Consider the following 18702-nt stretch of genomic DNA (forward strand, 5'->3'; position numbering starts at 1 on the left):
AACACTAAACGCGAGGAAGTCCTACGGGACACTAAAACATAGAGATTTGGCCAATGAGTAAAGGCACGGGGTTTATATTTGGAAAGCCTTCAGTTCAGGAAGAATATCAAAGGTGAAATTGAAGTTCATAGGTGACTAGAATGAGAAATCATAAAAAGAATTTAGTTGGTGTGACCAAGGGATATTGGTCACCAGAATAATGATGGAAGTCAAGGTTATGTCTCAACTAGAGGTGATCATGGGTCGGGTTGGGTCGGGCCCAGACAAAATTTTAAGCCCGTTTTCTAGTCTCGAGCCCGGTTCGGCCTGAAATATGGTCCTAAAATTTTGTCCAAGCCCGACCCGAAAGAAAATTTCTAAGCCCGAGCTTGGCTTGGCCCGGCCCTATTAAATTTTACAACACCAAAATTGTATCAAAAACCTACAAAATATAATCAACCAACCAGAATATCTATACATTAACCAATCAACATATTTACTTTTATAACAAACTATAAATTGTGAGCTAAATTAAATTTTCAACAATTAGAAAGGAAGGTATCCTAAAAAGCAATCGAAGAAACATCATCCTCATCGTCCTCATCATTCTTGCAACCAATTTCTAACATGAAATAAGAAAAAATAATTAGATAATCAAATTGATAAAAAAATATAAAATTACAACAATAAAACGAGAATAATAATTACCTGTTGAAAATCCCTTAGCTCACATTCAATCATCCAAGAAAACAACGGCTTGAACTTTTTTTGGCTTAAGTGAACTCCTCAAAGGTGTAACAACTTTCTTACCCATGCTAAAAGCCGATTTGAAAGCTACAATCGGTATTGGAATTACCAAAAAATCATGAGCCAATAATGAAAGCTCATTATATCGACTGAAATTTTGCTCCAATAATCTAAAACATCTATTTGACTATTCAACTCAAGCTCCGGTTCTTCCAAATAAATGTCCAACTGTGACTTTTCACTCCTAGTGCTAGATTCATTTAAATACCGTTTATAATTATCACTCTCATCAAAATATCCCCCAAAATTAGCACTATTAACATTGTGTTCATCCAAACCAGAATCAACAGGATTTTTATCCGAAACATTAGAACTCTCATCCAAAGAGGAAGACGTGGATTTGGATTTCTTAACATACTCGTCAAGCAAGAGTCTAAGATTGCTAAGAATAGTTTTAACAAAATCTGAAGCATGAATACCATAGATTGTAGTAAAGCAATACTGCACATAATTCAACTTGTAATGAGGATCTAAAATTGCAACACATGACAATATCAACGAATACTCAGCCCAATATTTATTAAATTTCTCTTGCATTTGCTTAACCATTTGAGTTAAAAAATGAATAAGGACCTTTCACTATATCAAGCAAGACCTTATGAACCTTCCAAACCCCTCTAAAATAAAGATTAGCCGTTGGATGATTAGAACCAGAAAAAACACAAGTCACATCATAAAAGACTTTCAAAAATTTACAAAGAATAGAAACATTTCTCCACTCCTCGTTAGAAAGTGCAAACATTTGATAATCTTTATCCCGTTGGCCCCAATAATCTAGCACATCTTTATAGTAAAGAGAAGATTCAAGCATCAAATAAGTAAAATTCCATCACACACACACACATCTTGACGCAAATTTTTGGTCACATTCAAATGAAAACTTTTGTTGGCCACATCATAAAATCTTTTCCTATGAATTCCCAACTTTTTTATGTACTTAATTCCATTTCAAATCTTACCAACAACATCATCAACAGGTTCCAAACCAGCTTTAACTATAAGATTCAATATATGTGCACAACATCTAACTTGAAAAAAAGCACCATCACACAAAATAGTTCGGTTTGCATGAAAATGATTTTTAAGACAAGAAACCATAACATCATTATAAGAAGAATTATCCAAAGTGATGCTAAAAATTTTCTTATCTATACCCCATTGAGATAAACATAAAACAAGTTTATCCGCTGTGTTCAAACCATCATACGAAGGTAAGCTCTAAACTTTATGATTCTCTTTTGTAGCTTCCAATCTTTGTCAACCCAATGAGCAGTAATGCAAATATATTCATCATTAGTATGCTCAGAGTTCCAATTATCGGAAGTTAGACAAATTAAACCAAGTGCTTTAGCTAACTCTTCTTTAACACGATTTCTCTCTTTTGCATAATACATTAGGACATCTCTAGCAGCTGTATGTCTACTTATATTTTTAAAATTATGACTATAAATTCTCATCATGTATCTAAATCCCAGTTCTTCAACTGTCCTAAATAAATGTTTGCCACAAAAAAAAAGTAGAAATAGCTTGAAGACACTCATCAGTATCAAACTTGTAGTTTTTTATAGATGAAACACCTCCTAATGATGGTTGAGTGGCTATAGTGTATTGAGGGATGTCCTTATTAACTTTTTTCAAACAACTATTTAGATGACGTCTTAAATGAGAGGTTCTACTAGAAGATTTAGTAGAGAAGATAGTCTTACAGTGATTACATTGTGCCTTCAATTCATTTTTTTCTCGCATTCAAGCTTTGTCATTTCATCCCACACCTTTGAAGTGATAGACTTTTGACGTTTGAGAGCACTTTCATACTCATTAAACCCATCGTCCACAGGCATAAAGTGTTCAAACAAGCCATAGTCATAAAAACTCAAGTCCTGAAATCCAAATAAACCAAAAGATTATATAATTGTTCAACAATTGTATATAATATATGAATTATTCCATATTATTATTTACTATCATAAAATGTTATCCCAACTTAAAATCAATTATAAATAATACATTTCTAAATGAAAAATAAGATCCAACTTCGCATGAATTAAAGTACTTACTAATGGACTCGCAAAGTGTAATTAATTTTTTTAAAAATATAATAAAAATAGATAAGAAGATCTTCATGAGAGAAGGGATTGAATGCCTAATTATGCATATAATCAATAAACCACCTGAAATGAAGGGTAATTTCATAGCTTTTTCCACCATCAAAATAATTTAAACTACGTACAACCAAGCACATTATATCATACAAAACACACACAAAAGCCGTTAAATCAACATTCAAGTTTTCATGCCCTTCTTTTTAACCATTGGTTGGCACAAGTAACAGCAGCTGCTACTTGTGAAACCCAGATCACTGTTTGTTAACAAATACTTCTACTTAATCTCACATGCACTAAACAATAATAACAAATACTACTACTAATTTGTTGAGAAATATTATCGCCATGTTCAAAACACTTGTATTGTCTTCAATCGATCAAATATATCAAAGATAATCTTATCACCTGAGTTATCAAAAATATCAGTCACTCTGAATAAATATTGTATATTCAGATGACTATTGATTAGCAGTTTAGGAAGTCAAATGGGAGAGGAGCTATGTTCATTAAATACTACTCCCCAAGGAATTATCATGTTCATTTGCTGGTGGTTTGGTTGCCATGCAGCTAAGTTAAGCTTTTTCAGTTAGGTTACCCTGGACGAATGCACTAAAATTGGTCTCTAGCATAAAAGAACATTCATCATCAACCAAACAACCCTTCCAATAAATTTGGTGCTACCTTTTCCTAACACCCATGTTCAAAACTCATAAGTAATTGAAGCTTTCACATCTCGTTTGTGGAAGGAGCAGGTTAACCGATAGCAGCTTTCCCTCTCTAAGGAGACACAAGCCAGAAAAGTAAATTTGGCTGGTACCATATTTGATTCCCAAGTGAAAAATGTTGAAGTCTTCTAAAATATAAAGCATGAGTTATAATATAATGATTTTTGCAAAGGCATGGCATGCATTATGAAAAAATTATTCTATACACTATCACTTTCATAAAAAAAAACCTTTAATGTAATTAAATGGATGTTGTTACAACCTATAAGGATGATTAAATAGTAAATTTTATATAAAAATCCATAAAAAAATTAAAATTAAATAATATGTGGAAATTCTTGAGAAATTTGTTTAATATGCATATGTAGATCCTTAGACGGATTTAATTAAAGCTTGAATTTGATCACCACATTTGAATTCAATATTGTGACCAAATAACCTTAAAACAGAATAATTGATAAGAAATGGTCCTGCAGTTGGCGTATTAGTAATTAGCCTAACATCCATGGCTAGTTATCCCAATTTTGCATGCAAAGGTAATTGTAAACAAGATAGTGGCATGCAATCCATGTAGAACTATAAAGATTGCTATTCCTAAAGAACGTTATATTTCTCAAACTTCTTATCTCCCTATACAATGAGATGATACAGCGTATACTTCTCAAGAGCAACAAAGGAAATGACTCAATTCATTCCAGTAAGGTTTATGACCACCTTTTAGTTGCTAATTGTCATCTCCCAAATCCTAAAAAACAAAGGTTGGCAGAATTTGGAGAGGAGGTGTAAGGGAGACATTAGATTAATTCCTACTTCATAGAATAGTTTTGTTAGGTAATCACCAAGTTCAGCTATCTACAGCAGGATTCAAACAATTGGGTTGAAATAACTCATAATATATGCAGGTTTCATTAACATTTTTACCAACAATAATAGAAACGGCAAGTTTTTACTGTTACAGGCTAGAAACACACACACACAAAACACAAAATTCTGAATTGAGCTACCTTTAAGAGAATATCCAACTCCTCATTATGTTCCTCTTGCCATTCATCCAAAGATCAAACTTCAGGTTATTTACATGGATATGAACTTGTTTCTATATTACAGAATTTAGACTAAGAATCCTCCAAAACCAGAAAGTGTAACATAATGCTGAAGAATGCATTTTCTACAGCCCAAAGCCTATCTAAACCAGACTTAACAAATAGCACTAGCTTACACACATACATCAAGATGAATAGTTGCACTCGTAAGAACAAGCAGCTAATTGTAATTTCAAATGCCCAGAAAGCTTCAAAATAACATTTTCAGGATTCAAATTGTAGAATAATGCACACCAACAGAACATATTCATCAAAATTAAGAATAAACAGCCAACCACCTCTTAATAAAATAAAACTTCTGGGCTAAGAGAATAGCAAAAGCTGCATTGCACCTTTCTTTTTTATTTACAATCCAAGTAAATAATAATGACAAAAATGAACTAAAAAAAGAAGAACAAGAAAAAAGAAAGAAATACCAGACTTACGCAAATTCCTATTGACGAAATACCAGGGCTAGCTACTGGATTATGGAATTTGGGATTTTGAATCTTGATTCTGGAATTGGGTGGAGGTGGATTGGTAGAGGTGGTGACTGGTGAGTTAGGGCTTAGGGATTTTGAAGCTTGATTTTGGAATTGGGAAAAAAGGAGGGCACGATTTGAGTTAGGGCTTAGGGATTTTGGATCGGTGGAGGTGATGAACGAAAGTGAAACATGAATGAAAGTTAAAAAGTAGTATATTTGATTAAAAATAAAATATATATTTAATATATAATTCGGGCCAAGCCGAGCCAAGCTCGAGCCAAAAAATTTTTACCCGAGGCCTGATCTATTTTCTAAACGGGCCTCGTTTTTTTGCCTAAACTCATATTTCGGGCCTATATTTTTACCTAAACCCTCTCATTTCTTGGGCGAGCCATCGGGCCTAGCCGGGTAGCCCAACGACCTAGCCGGGTAACCCAACGAATAATCACCTCTAGTCTCAACCTATATAGAGTGGAAAGGAAAGAAGCTCCTTAAGAGAAAGGGGTATTCGTAGTATACGCATATATCATTCCGGTAGGAAATTTACGAATTTTATGCAAAATAAATAGGCATGGGCAAGTATGCAGTAGTACACAGTTATGTACATATCATGGAAAAAGGGACCAGTTAATGGGTTAATAGGCCTAACTGGGTTCTCTTAAGAGGAAGTGATTGCCAAGGTCTGATGGTCGGTAAAGCCGCCTAAAGATAAGGGAAGACAGAGGGTAAATCTAGATAAGAGAGGTTATGGATTTCACTAAGCTCCCAATTCCAGAGCGATAGACGTTAAAAAGTATTGTTTAGGGATTCTCGATAGTAATAGTGAGACCTAGTGCTCTAAGGCTGTGTAGATATGGGATTCTTGAGGGAGACCGTAGTTGTAGAAATCACTTAAGCAGTTGCCAGTCGTTAGTCGTTAGAAATAATGAATATTGTTAATAGGGAGTTAAAAGTTGAGTTGAATGCTTCACATTTATTCTATGTCTTTATATATATATGCGGATCTTACTAAGTTGACTTAAACTTATAAGCTTCCTGCTCTACTTAAACTTATAAGCTTCCTGCTCAAATTGCAGGTTCATTAAAGGTATAAAAAATTTGAGAGGGACCAAGCCAGTTTTTCGCTGGAAGCTAGATGGAATACAATAGCTGTGTATGCATATAGAGGGGCTCCTTTAGAGGAAATGCCTCAAGGATTAAATTGGAAGAGTCTGTATTAAGTTTGGTGGAGTTGTAAACATTGCTAAATTAGTTAAATTAGTAAATATGTAAAAACCCAATTCTGTAATAGTATGGATTATAGTTGTCGTCCTAAATTGTAAAATTGGCAATGTCACCCATTTGAGATAATAACTCTAAGTAGGTTGTTGTGATAATTTGGGTTGTTGTAATATCCAGTACTTAAAGTCGTTGGTCAGGCCGGGTAAGGGGTGTTACACTTTCTCTCTTAGGCCCCTAAAAAATGTCCAACCACATGTCCTTTTACCTCTTATTAATGTCTCCACTTGGTCTCTCCATCTCTAAGTGATAAAAAATAACAGTTCTAATCTCATTGGTGGAGTTACTATTTCTCAAGGACACAATGCATTTAATTGATGTCTTCAAGTGAGAATTCTCTCCTTCCGCTCTATCCTCTTGGTGCGTAAATCTTTTAATATCCCTTCTTGTGGTCTTATTGACAAGAAGAAAAAATGGATTAATATTCTGTTAGGCAACAACTACTGAATGGAAACTCCAACCTGCATTTGAAAACATTCAACACATCCCCAACCTTTTTCTTTTTTTTTTTGGATATTGTACCAATAAAATATATCTTTATAATATCGATTGAAAATGCCATTTTTATTAATGGAGATTATTTGGTACACTGGAGTTTTTAGACTCCATAATTAGGACCAGAGGGTTGACAACTATCTTATAAGGGTATAGTAAAATATTTTTTAAAAAATACACATTTTAACAAAAAAGAAGCATTCAATTTTTTTAAACCTACTTGTGAAATAAGAAAAAAAAATTACACTACCACTATACCAAATACTTATCATTTTATTAATATATATTCAAAAGTTGATATACGGTTACATTTTATTAATTATCAATAATATATATAATATATTATAGTATGACAATATAGTATTACATAATATATTCATACACATTATAATATCAATAGTTATGTGTAATTTAGTATATTACAATACATGTTTATTACTAGTAATACATAAACTATTATTAAAAATTTAATATCTTAAAAAATTGTACTTGTATTAAGTTAGATTTTGAATTGGGTTTTAACTTTTACAAATTGTATCTAAGTATTGGATTTAATTTATTTTTATTTTGAACTTGAGATTTGAGATACAATTAGTTTATTTTGGATTATTATTCAATTGTTAACATAATATAATAAATAATAAAATATATTTTCATCAATTCATATACATAAAATATAATAATAAATTTTAAATACAATAAACCCTTTAAATATTTTGTATAAAAAAACTCTATTAAATATATATAATTTTATACTTTTTGTAAGGTGAATCTGAATTGTGTAGTCATAGCATAAGAACAAAATAAATAATTGAACTCGAATTTAAAAAATATAAATTAAAAAAAATCAAGATTGAAAATATCAGAGTCTTAATTAATCTGAAATTGAGAAAATTTGAATTAAAAAAAATTGAACCAGAAGAAAGGACGATAGAGCCAATTTGTTTACCACATCTAATAAATTTGCAACTTGTTTGGTTGGGTGTATTGGCTATGCCAATACACCTCTAATCAGTGGGCCCCACTTAATACCCCTTTAATAATTTATTTGGTTGAGGGTATTCCTATTACAGGTCTAATACATTACTGACCTAATCCTCAAAATTCACGGATTTGTAATCCCACCCTTTTGCTCAGTTTAGCTGCTGTTTCAGATTACCCTCCCTGTTTTACCCTCCCGATTGGCTTCCCCTTTCCTTCTGTTTCTTCCTTCTATTTCAGTTTAGCTGCTTCACAACTTAGCCGTTCCTTCTGCTTCTTCCTTCTGTTTCAGTTTAGCTGCTTCACAACCTTTTCTTTTCTTTTTCTTTACAACACAATTTACAACAGTGGTAAAGAGTGCGTTGCAGGCGATCCGTGAGAGGGGTCTCCGCACTTTCTTAAGGGAGCTCAAGGATGATGGCTTCACGTTCGTAGTTCCACTCTCTTCCTTTCTTTTGTTATTTCGATTTCTTATAATTTCTATTGTTTCTTCGATTCAAAAAATGGATAACCCACCTTATTTACTGATTTTTTCCCTTTTCTTTCCTTCAGGAAATGCTTCTTCGATGGAAACCTTCTGTAAGTCTAATTCTGTCTCTTAATAATTTCCAGCTCCTTTTTTCTTAATTGGAAATTTATCATTTCTTTACAAAATGGAATTAGGAGGTTACTGAAATTGAAATTTTAATAAGTTTTAATTAGAATCAATAGAATCCGACTGGAATATCTATTGGATTTAGCAATATGATTATTTTTATTTTACTTTATTTTCACGAGATTTGGATAAATAGAAAAAAGAAACTTTAACTATCCTTTAAATTTAAGCTTACCAAGAAGAATTAGAGACTTGAATGTAAATCCGCTTGATTTGGGGAGAAATAATGGAAGCTAGGAAGATTATCCAGCTTCAGTGAGATGTTTCTGATTTAAAGATTCTAAATTAGCATAGATATTCAGTGGCTGCTGGGAAAGGAAAAGGGGAAAGTGATTTTATAATTAGAAACTGATTCACCGATAAACCATGTGAATACTTTAGCTCCTAAAGTATTTAGAAACATTAGGATTTAAACCCCAACTTTCATGGGTCTAATCCATGTTACTTCCATTGATGAAGCTTAAGCCCCATATTTTGCTATTACAAATGAGAAAATTGTTTCATATAAATCTGGTATGGCTCAATGAACTGTGTTTGAAAATGGGAAAAAGTTGATAATTTTTCGAGTTCTAGTTCTTCTTATTCCTTCATTTTTCGAGTTCACTTCATTGTACTTGAAGACTTTAGACATCTTTACTTCCTTAGAAAACCCTCCAAACTTTATCAAATTCACATTATCTTCATAACTCTCTGAATTTGAATCACATTTGCGTCTATTACATAGTAACAAAGTTGTAATTAGAAAACAAAACACAAATAACATTCTGAAGAGAATGAAAAGACTAGCAAAACAAATAGAATAAGTACTTACAACTTAGCTGATTCTTTTGTTCTTTCTTCTGTTTGAATTCGTGAAACTTGTGGATTATATCTCAGCGCCTTCACATCATCATCTTCACTTTTTACAAGCAATGCCTTTTTGCTTCTAGCTCTAACAGCTCATTCACTCTTCATTTTCACATCATTATGTTCAATTTTGGACATATTTTCATTCTCCCCAAAGTTTATCATTAACTAGTTGTCTCCTTTGTGTACCAACCATGTATTGAGTGTAAAAAAATGTAATATAGTTCTATCATTCTAAGAGGCATTTAAGACTCTGAAGCCCCTCAGCAGAAATGCTTCTCCTGACTCTTCCCCTTTGTCTGACAGAAGGTTGAGGTGGCTCCAAGTGAAAACACACCACAACAACGATCAAATTGTCTGTTGCTCCTCTTTTTATTGCTTCTTCAACTATTTCTTTGCAACATAATTTGACATCATTGTGCTCCTAGAGCCGCCGCCTTGTGAAATCTATGGCATTTTGGCTGGAAAAAATGTCCCATATTCCATCATTACCGATGATCAAAAACTCATCTTCCTTAGTGTTATCATTTTGAGTTCTGGTTCAGCACTTAGGAGGCCAATTCTCTCACCGGATTCCTTCATACCTTCAATGTGCCAATCGCCAAATGCTCGGGTGACCCCTAGTTGACCATTCAGATAACCATCATCAACGAATCCACCCAGAGCCTCGATTCGCCTTCTCTCTTTCATGCAACAGGGCCTATGATCCTTTGACATCTCTATAGCTCTTCCATGCCATGACAGTACTGCCCTAGAATCCCCAGCATTTGCCACAAGTAAAGACCTGTAAAAGATGAGATATTCCTTTCAAGCAAAGCAAAAACCATAAAAGTTGATTCTAACATATAGTAGAAACAAATTAGAAAGTGTCCAGATTATACACACTAGAAATCTCAACTTCATTCACTTCGCCAAATTCAAATGCATCAGATTCTCTAATGTAACCTCTCTCAATGTCTATCTTCATTTTATAGTTGTTTTTTCCAGCCAAAAAAGCTTTGGAAGTGCTTACCTCCCAAATATAATTACAGTGAGAACAGTAGTGCCAGAAGCCAGTGATGACTCGAGAGAGCATGACTGAATCCTCAGAAATACTTTCCAGCTGAAGGAGCTTTTGGTGTTATTGTGCTTGGATTTGTTTAAACAAATATTTTTGTCTCACAATTTATGCCAAGAAGTATATACAACAAGCCTAATAACAAAAGCTTTTGGTGTGATTTTCTATTTGGTGAGTTAAAATGAATTTTATGAAGGAATGTAACATGTTTAAATAATTAAAATTAAAAATAAGTTGTAACAATGAATAAATTGTAAGGTGATTAAAATTGAAGGAATAAATTAGTTTTATTTTATTAAAAATAAAACTAATTAAATGTGTATATTCATATACAGCGCATTAATTAAAAATATTTTTAAATAATTAAAATTAAAAATTTTATTTTAATAATATTACATATAATCAAGTAAACAACTTGATTAAACAACAAATATTCAATATATTAAAATTGGATTATTAGATATAATCAAGTAAACAACTTGATTACAAAACAAATATTCAATTGTTATTATGATTGATTAAAAAACAACTTGAGTAAAAAACAAGTATTTGGTAACATTGTTGATTAGAAAACAAATATTCATTGTTAATGTTAATGTTATAGTTCTATTTTTTTACTTTGTTAAGATTCTAAATTTGTATTGTTCATTTTTCTTTGATAGTGTGATATTGCTTCCTATTGAAGCGGCTTGTTTGATTGCTTCCTCCACCCACAGTTGATCGTCTTCTTTTCACACAATCACTGTAAGTTCTTCGGCAATTAAATTATTTAATTTTATTTTACTGTTATTGAAATTATGATTGGAGAAATGTGACCCTTTTACTGCGATTTGACAATATGGAACACATTAATATATTGCAGTAATGGCCCGTCTGCCTTTAATTGTACAAAGTGTGAGGCGTAAAAGAATTGGTATTGCAGTGACAATATGGTTGGAAATCTGTAAAATTGCGATTTGGTTCTTATTTAAAATGGGTGCCAGCCTTAGCCTACATACTTATAGACCAATGATTAGGTCCTATACCTTAGATTTTTATGCAAAACGGGATTATGTGAAAAAACTTGTATATGCTAGTGACGAGACCTGTATTGAACAAACTAGGATGAATAGAACTGTCTTTTTTAAACTATGTGAGATGTTAGAATCGTTAGGGGGATTGAAGTCGTCAAGAAACATGCTTGTTGATGAGCAAGTGGCAATGTTTTTACATATCATCTCCCATCACCTTAAAAATCGAGTTATCAAGCATCACTTTAGAAGGTCCGGGGAAACTGTTAGTAGAGCATTTCATAGTGTTTTAAATACTGTGATATGCTTACAAGATGTGTTATTTAAAAAGCCGGAGGCAATTACAGCCGATTCTTCTAACACAAGGTGGAAATGGTTTAAGGTATTGGACTAAGTTTTATATATAGCTTGTACAACATTTAGTTGATTTAGATTTAAAATAGTATTCTAACTCAAGGTTTTATATAATGTGATATAGAATTGCTTAGGTGCTCTTGATGGAACCCACATCAAGATTAGGGTTCCAACAGTTGATAAACCTAGATATCGAACGCGAAAAGGTGACATAGCAACAAATATGCTAGGTGTTTGTACACCTGATATGCAATTTGTTTATGTTCTTCCTGGTTGGGAAGGTTCAGTTGCCGATGGACGGGTTCTTCGAGATGCCATTAGTAGAAGACATGGACTAAAAGTTCCTCACGGTAAAGTGGATAGTTAGAGGACTTTGATATTGTTCATTAAGATCAAACTTTTTGTGCTGAATTAATCATTTAAAAAAAAATTTAATTTTGTAGGTTTTTATTATCTAGTTGATGCTGGATACACAAATTGTGAGGGATTTCTTGCACCTTTTAGAGGACAACGATATCACTTGAACGAGTGGCGTCAGAGTTATCAGCTAACTTCTCCGCAAGAGTTTTTTTAATATGAAACATGCCTCAGCACGTAATGTTATTGAAAGATGCTTTGGGTTATTAAAACTTAGATGGGGAATACTTAGGAGTCCATCGTTTTATCCTGTAAGGGTGCACAATAGAATTATTATTGCATGTTGTTTGCTCCATAATTTTATTCGAACCCATATGAGTATTGATCCCATTGAAGCGGAGGTGGGAGAAGGATTACCTACTAATGTGGTGGATGACGATGAACCGAATATCACAAATATTCATCCATCGGATGCTTGGGCTACTTGGAGGATGGAACTAGCCAACCAAATGTTCGATGAATGGCAAGCATCTAGAAATTAGTTAGGTTTAGGGACAAATTGAGTTTGAATTGATTTGTTGATGTTATTTTATGTATCTAGTTTATGAAACTTTGGTGGTGTTTGATTAAAATTCTGTATTGTACTAAACTTTGTTGAATTATAATTTAATTATCTTTTCATTCAGCATGTGTTATAAATTTAAATTTAGTATTGAACTAACGATATAATATTATAAACTATTCACCTTTTGATTCATGATATTCAAAATAGTAAATAATGTTAATTTGTTTTTTTTCTTAAGATAAATATGTCAGGTGTTCCACAATCACATGCTTCTTCTCAAGCTTCTCGAGGAAGCAAAAGAAAACGGGTTCCAGAAGAAGATGCAGCCTTGGTTTCTTGCATGGTAGATTTACACAATGTAGGAACATTTAATGCTGATACCGGGTTTAAAGCCGGTTATTTGAACGAGCTAGAGAAAATGCTAGAAAAGGCTTTACCAAGAGCAATGTTGAAGGCGAAACCAAATATTGAATCTCGGATTAGGTGCCTAAAAAGAGAATGGTCAGTCGTCTATGACATGCTTAATGGCCAAAACAACAGCGGTTTTGGTTAGGACGAGCATATGCAGCTCGTTGTTGCTGAAGATGCAGTTTGGGAATCCTATGTAAAGGTAAAATGTATTTCAAGTATTTATTTGTTTTTTTTTACAAAACTTATAACTAATATGATTTCCTCATTTTTTTTAGAGTCACAAAGAAGCCGCTCAGTTCAGACATCGTTCTTTCCCTTACTACAACCAGTTTACTGCCATATACGCAAGAGATCGAGCGACTGGGAAAGACGCTCAAACAGCTGCTGATGTTCTTGAAGAAATACATGCTGAGGATGTACGTACTACAGATATGAATGAAGAGAGAAACACATTCTATGATTGCGAAGCTGACATCTCTTTAGACGACATGGATATTTCTGGTACGAATCCGCGAGGAGATAGAGACCAAGGGGGTTCCTCATCTTCAAACAAGAGAAAGAACAAATCTGATGCTCGTGATAATGTGTTTTCTTCATTTGATGAGGCTGCCACTTTGTTGGGGGAAAAAATCCAGGCCGTTGGTGATCAAATCAGTAGGAGTATTGCCTCCGAGGTGGTAGTTCAGCAGAAGTCAGAAGAACATCAAAAGATGGAAGAGAAAGCTTCAAATTTATATTCAGCCTTATGGTCAATTGAAGGTTTAACCGACGATCAGTGGTATGATGCTTTGAGTAAAATTCCCGATCATCCAACTCAAATGATCGTTTTCTTTAGTTTACCTTCTGTTGCCCGATTGGAATGGGTTAGAAGATTTCTATCTCACCGTTAAATATCAATGTTCAAACTTTTTGATGTTGTAAAACTATATAACATATGGATTATGATGTACAATTTCATTTTCATCTAACATTTTCTTAATATAAGTTAATTATGTTTATGCAGAATATAATTCTCAAGTTATATATTGATTTTAGTAAATTCATATAAGAACATTTTATTATTAAGAATTTTATGAAATTATATATCACTATTAAATTATATTTAATATTAATTATTTTAAATTGTATAATTCATATAAGAAAATTTATTATCAATAATTTTATGAAATTATATATTATTATTAAATTATATGTAATAATTATTTTTTTAAATTATACAAATTCATAAAATATAATTTATTAGTTATAATTATTTTAAATTTTATTAAATCATATATTTTAATTAAAATATATTTAATATTAATTATTTCAAATTTTCATTTATAGTATCATATATTATGATTTGAGTAAATTCATATAAGAATATTAATTATTAAGAATTTTGCTCCATAATTATATATTTTAATTATAATATATTTAATAATAATTATGTTAATTTATATTTTACAGTATCATATATTATGATTGAGTAAATTCATATAAGAATATTAATTATTAAGAATTTTATTAAATTATATATTTTAATTATAATATATTTAATAATAATTATGTTAATTTATATTTTACAGTATCATATATTATGATTTGAGTAAATTCATATAAGAATATTAATTATTAAGAATTTTATTAAATTATATATTTTAATTATAATATATTTAATAATAATTATGTTTAAATATGATTAAATTATTTATTATTGATATTAATAATCTTATTAAAATTTAAATAACAATAACAATAATAATTTACCAAAACAAATTTCTGCTAATTATTAAGAATTTTATTAAATTATATATTTTAATTAAAATATATTTAATAATAATTATGTTTAAATATGATTAAATTATTTATTATTGATAATAATAATTTTATTAAAATTTAAATAACAATAACAATAATCATTTACCAAAACAAATTTATGCTAAGGGTATTTTAATCATTTTAGTTTTTTTCCATTATGCTATTACACCTCTATTCTATTCAACCAAACACAAGATTACTATTACGCATCTATTCCATTACATTCAACCAAACAGTTAATTTACTATTACACCTCTAATTTAATACACCTCTAATCTAATACAGCGAACCAAACGTGCTCTTGATGTTTCTTATTAGGAACTAGGCTTGCCCTTGTTTTCAATCAAAGCCGAAAGATATCAAGAGAAAGAAAACCTTTTTGGTTCATTTCATAGGCTTTTAAAACCAAATGCCAAATTAGTGGGTGAGTTGGAGACAATTGATTGCACCGTTGTTAGTTGCCTGCGTCAAATGTATTAAAGTTTAACAGTAAAAAAATTAAAAAAAAATAAAATTCTAGCCGCTGATGAAACTGGACTGGATATACCTTTTGTTGGACAAGTGTAGAGCCAGCTAGCTGAGACTGGTAGTTTAAATTTATGGAAAGTCAAGCAACATGTGCTTAGCCCTTAGCCTGCCTTGTAGAATGGACTGAATATACCTTCCTCCCATTCTCCAACAACGCTCTTACAAGCCACCATACCATTGAATTTTTTTCCACAAAAGGAAATCATATCAAATATCACATCCGGCGTTTTTTTAAGATAAAAACCTCAAAAAAAATTATAAAAATAACTCTATTACTAGATTATTTGAAAAACTAATTTAGTTTCTATAATAATAATAGATACATTTACTTTTTAAGACGACACTATACAAAAAACAGCTCAATCATTACTTCATAATTATAAAAATGATAGAATAAGAAAAATAATTTTTTTAATGCTACCACTTCTCAAGGTAGCACCCGTATAATTTTTTATATTCACATGTATTTTCACAGTTAAATAAAAAAATATTTTTTATTATTTTTTATGTCGCCTTCTTTAATGTAGGTACCAAAATTTGTAAAAAAAAATCTCCCTGATGACTACTTAAGATGTGGCAGCACCAATATTACTTTTAGAATTTTTTGATGCTGTCATTTCATGTGGTGTCACCAAAAATAGTAAAAAAAATTCCCCTGATCTCTATTAAAGATGTGGCGACACTAATATATTTTTTTGACTTTTTTTCTCACCACTTCATCATATAAAGTCACCAAAACAAATAAAAAATTATTTTCTTGGTCCCTACACCAGATGTGGCGACACCATGTACATATTTTTTAAAATTTTTAGGTACCGCCTATAAATGTGGCGGCACCAAAATCAGTATGTTATATAAGCACCCATTATGGGCACACCATATGAAGTGGCGGCACCAAAAAATTCCAAAAATAATATTGGTGCCGCCACATCTCATGTAGTCATCAAGGAGAATTTTTTTTTATAGATAGTGATGCCTCCATTAAAGGAGGTGACACCAAAAAACAAAATTTTAATCCAATTTGGTGCCTCCATTAAAGGAGACGGCATAAAAAATAATAAAAAAATATTTTTTATTTAATTATGGAAATACGCATAAAGATATAAAAAAATTATACAGGTGTTGCCTTGGGAAGTGGCGGCACAAAAAAATTTAATTTTTCATCCTATCATTTTTGTAATAATAAAGTAATGATTGGACTGCTTTTTGAAGTGATATCGCCTTGGAAAGTGGAAACACCAATTATTACAGTAGAAACTAAGTCATTTTTCTAAATAATATGGTACTAGAGTTATTATCATAATTTTTTTAATTTTTGGGGTTATTTGTCTAAAAAAAACCCTCACATCCGCCATGGAAATCAAAGCAGCGCCTTCCCACGTTAAAAACCATAACACCACGTTTGGTTCGCTGTACTGGATTAGAGGTGTATTGGATTGGATTAGAGGTGTAATGGAATAGAGGTGTAATAGCAAATCAACTGTTTGGTTGAATGTAATGGAATAGAGGCGTAATAGTAAAACTGTGTTTGGTTGAATGTAATAGAGGTGTAATAGCATAATGGAGAAAACTAAAATGACCAGAATACCCTTAGCATAAATTTGTTTTGGTAAATGATTATTGTTATTGTTATTTAAATTTTAATAAGATTATTTATTATCAAAAATAAATAATTTAATCATATTTAAACATAATTATTATTTAATATATTTTAATTAAAATATATAATTTAATAAAATTCTTAATAATTAGCAGAAATTTGTTTTGGTAAATTATTTTATTTAAATTTTAATAAGATTAATATCAATAATAAATAATTTAATCATATTTAAACATAATTATTATTAAATATATTTTAATTAAAATATATAATTTAATAAAATTCTTAATAATTAATATTCTTATATGAATTTACTCAAACCATAATATATGATACTGTAAAATATAAAATAACATAATTATTATTAAATATAATATAATTAAAATATATAATTTAATAAAATTCTTAATAATTAATATTCTTATATGAATTTACTCAAATCATAATATATGATTATAACTAATATGATTTAATTAAATATATGATTTAATAAAATTTAAAATTATTATAACTAATATGATTATAGTTTATGAATTTGTATAATTTAAAATAATAATTATTACATATAATTTAATAATAATATATAATTTCATAAAATTCTTGATAGTAAAAATTTTCTTATATGAATTTATACAATTTAAAATAATTAATATTAAATATAATTATATAGTGATATATAATTTCATAAAATTCTTAATAATAAAATGTTCTTATATGAATTTACTAAAATCAATATATAACTTGAGAATTATATTATGCATAAACATAATTAACTTATATTAAGAAAAGGTTAGATGAAAATGAAATTGTACATTAAAATCCATATGTTATATAGTTTTACAACATCAAAAAGTTTGAACATTGATATTTAATGGTAAGAAAGAAATCTCCTAACCCATTCCAATCGGGCAATTGAAGGTAAACTAAAGAAAACGATCATTTGAGTTGGATGGTCGGGAATTTTACTCAATGCATCATACCGCTGATCATCGGTTTTCAATCTTGAAATTAGGGTTCATGATCATAATAGTAATAATAACTTGGGTTTTCAACTTTTTGTCCTATTCAAAGATTAGTCCCCATAAATGAAAGCTCCCTTTAGTGGAAACTTAATTACGGGGTGATCTTGGTTCATGAATCAATTGAATTAAGTTCCTGATTCAATAAGGTAATTCAAGTACTCTCGGAATTTCAATCTGGACAAGGTCTTCATGGACTATCAAAGAAAAATGACTTTTGAGCAATGGTTTGAGCCACCAAAGGACTGCAGGCAAAAAATTATTATATTTTTACTATTCAAGCAAATAAAATATATGAGATGGTCCAAAATTCCTGCACTCTGCAGTTGTTTTATGCAAAATTTGACCAAAAAATCCCTTTCTATAAATGTGGAGGTTCATAATTGTGGATAAGCTTTAAAATAGCAGAGTAACAAATCTTTTAACAATATATAATACAATTTGGAGACCTGGATTTGTAGTAATTAAGTCCAATTCATTTCTGTTTTTATCATCTTCAATGACTTGAATCTAATGAATAAATATGAAAAAAATCTGCAAGAGTACAGCAACCACATCTGACA

The 18702-nt window shown here is 30.7% G+C and overlaps 1 long non-coding RNA gene and 1 pseudogene across 2 annotated transcripts; both read right to left on the reverse strand.

The window, feature by feature from the left end:
* Positions 1–431: 431 nt before the first annotated feature.
* On the reverse strand, positions 432–5945 carry LOC107899285 (uncharacterized). Of its 2 annotated transcripts, XR_001684636.2 has the most exons (4): positions 5145–5856; positions 2493–2666; positions 688–813; positions 432–601 (listed from the first exon to the last, which is right to left on the reverse strand). It is a non-coding gene; the product is annotated as an uncharacterized lncRNA (long non-coding RNA). The 2 variants fall into 2 exon arrangements; XR_005912048.1 differs by having other exon boundaries at positions 688–2666; positions 5145–5945.
* Positions 5946–9165: 3220 nt separating this feature from the next.
* On the reverse strand, positions 9166–15698 carry LOC107944710 (probable protein phosphatase 2C 27; annotated as a pseudogene).
* Positions 15699–18702: the final 3004 nt, after the last annotated feature.

The sequence above is a fragment of the Gossypium hirsutum genome, chromosome D04, assembly GCF_007990345.1.
Source record: "Gossypium hirsutum isolate 1008001.06 chromosome D04, Gossypium_hirsutum_v2.1, whole genome shotgun sequence".
NCBI lineage: Eukaryota > Viridiplantae > Streptophyta > Magnoliopsida > Malvales > Malvaceae > Gossypium > Gossypium hirsutum.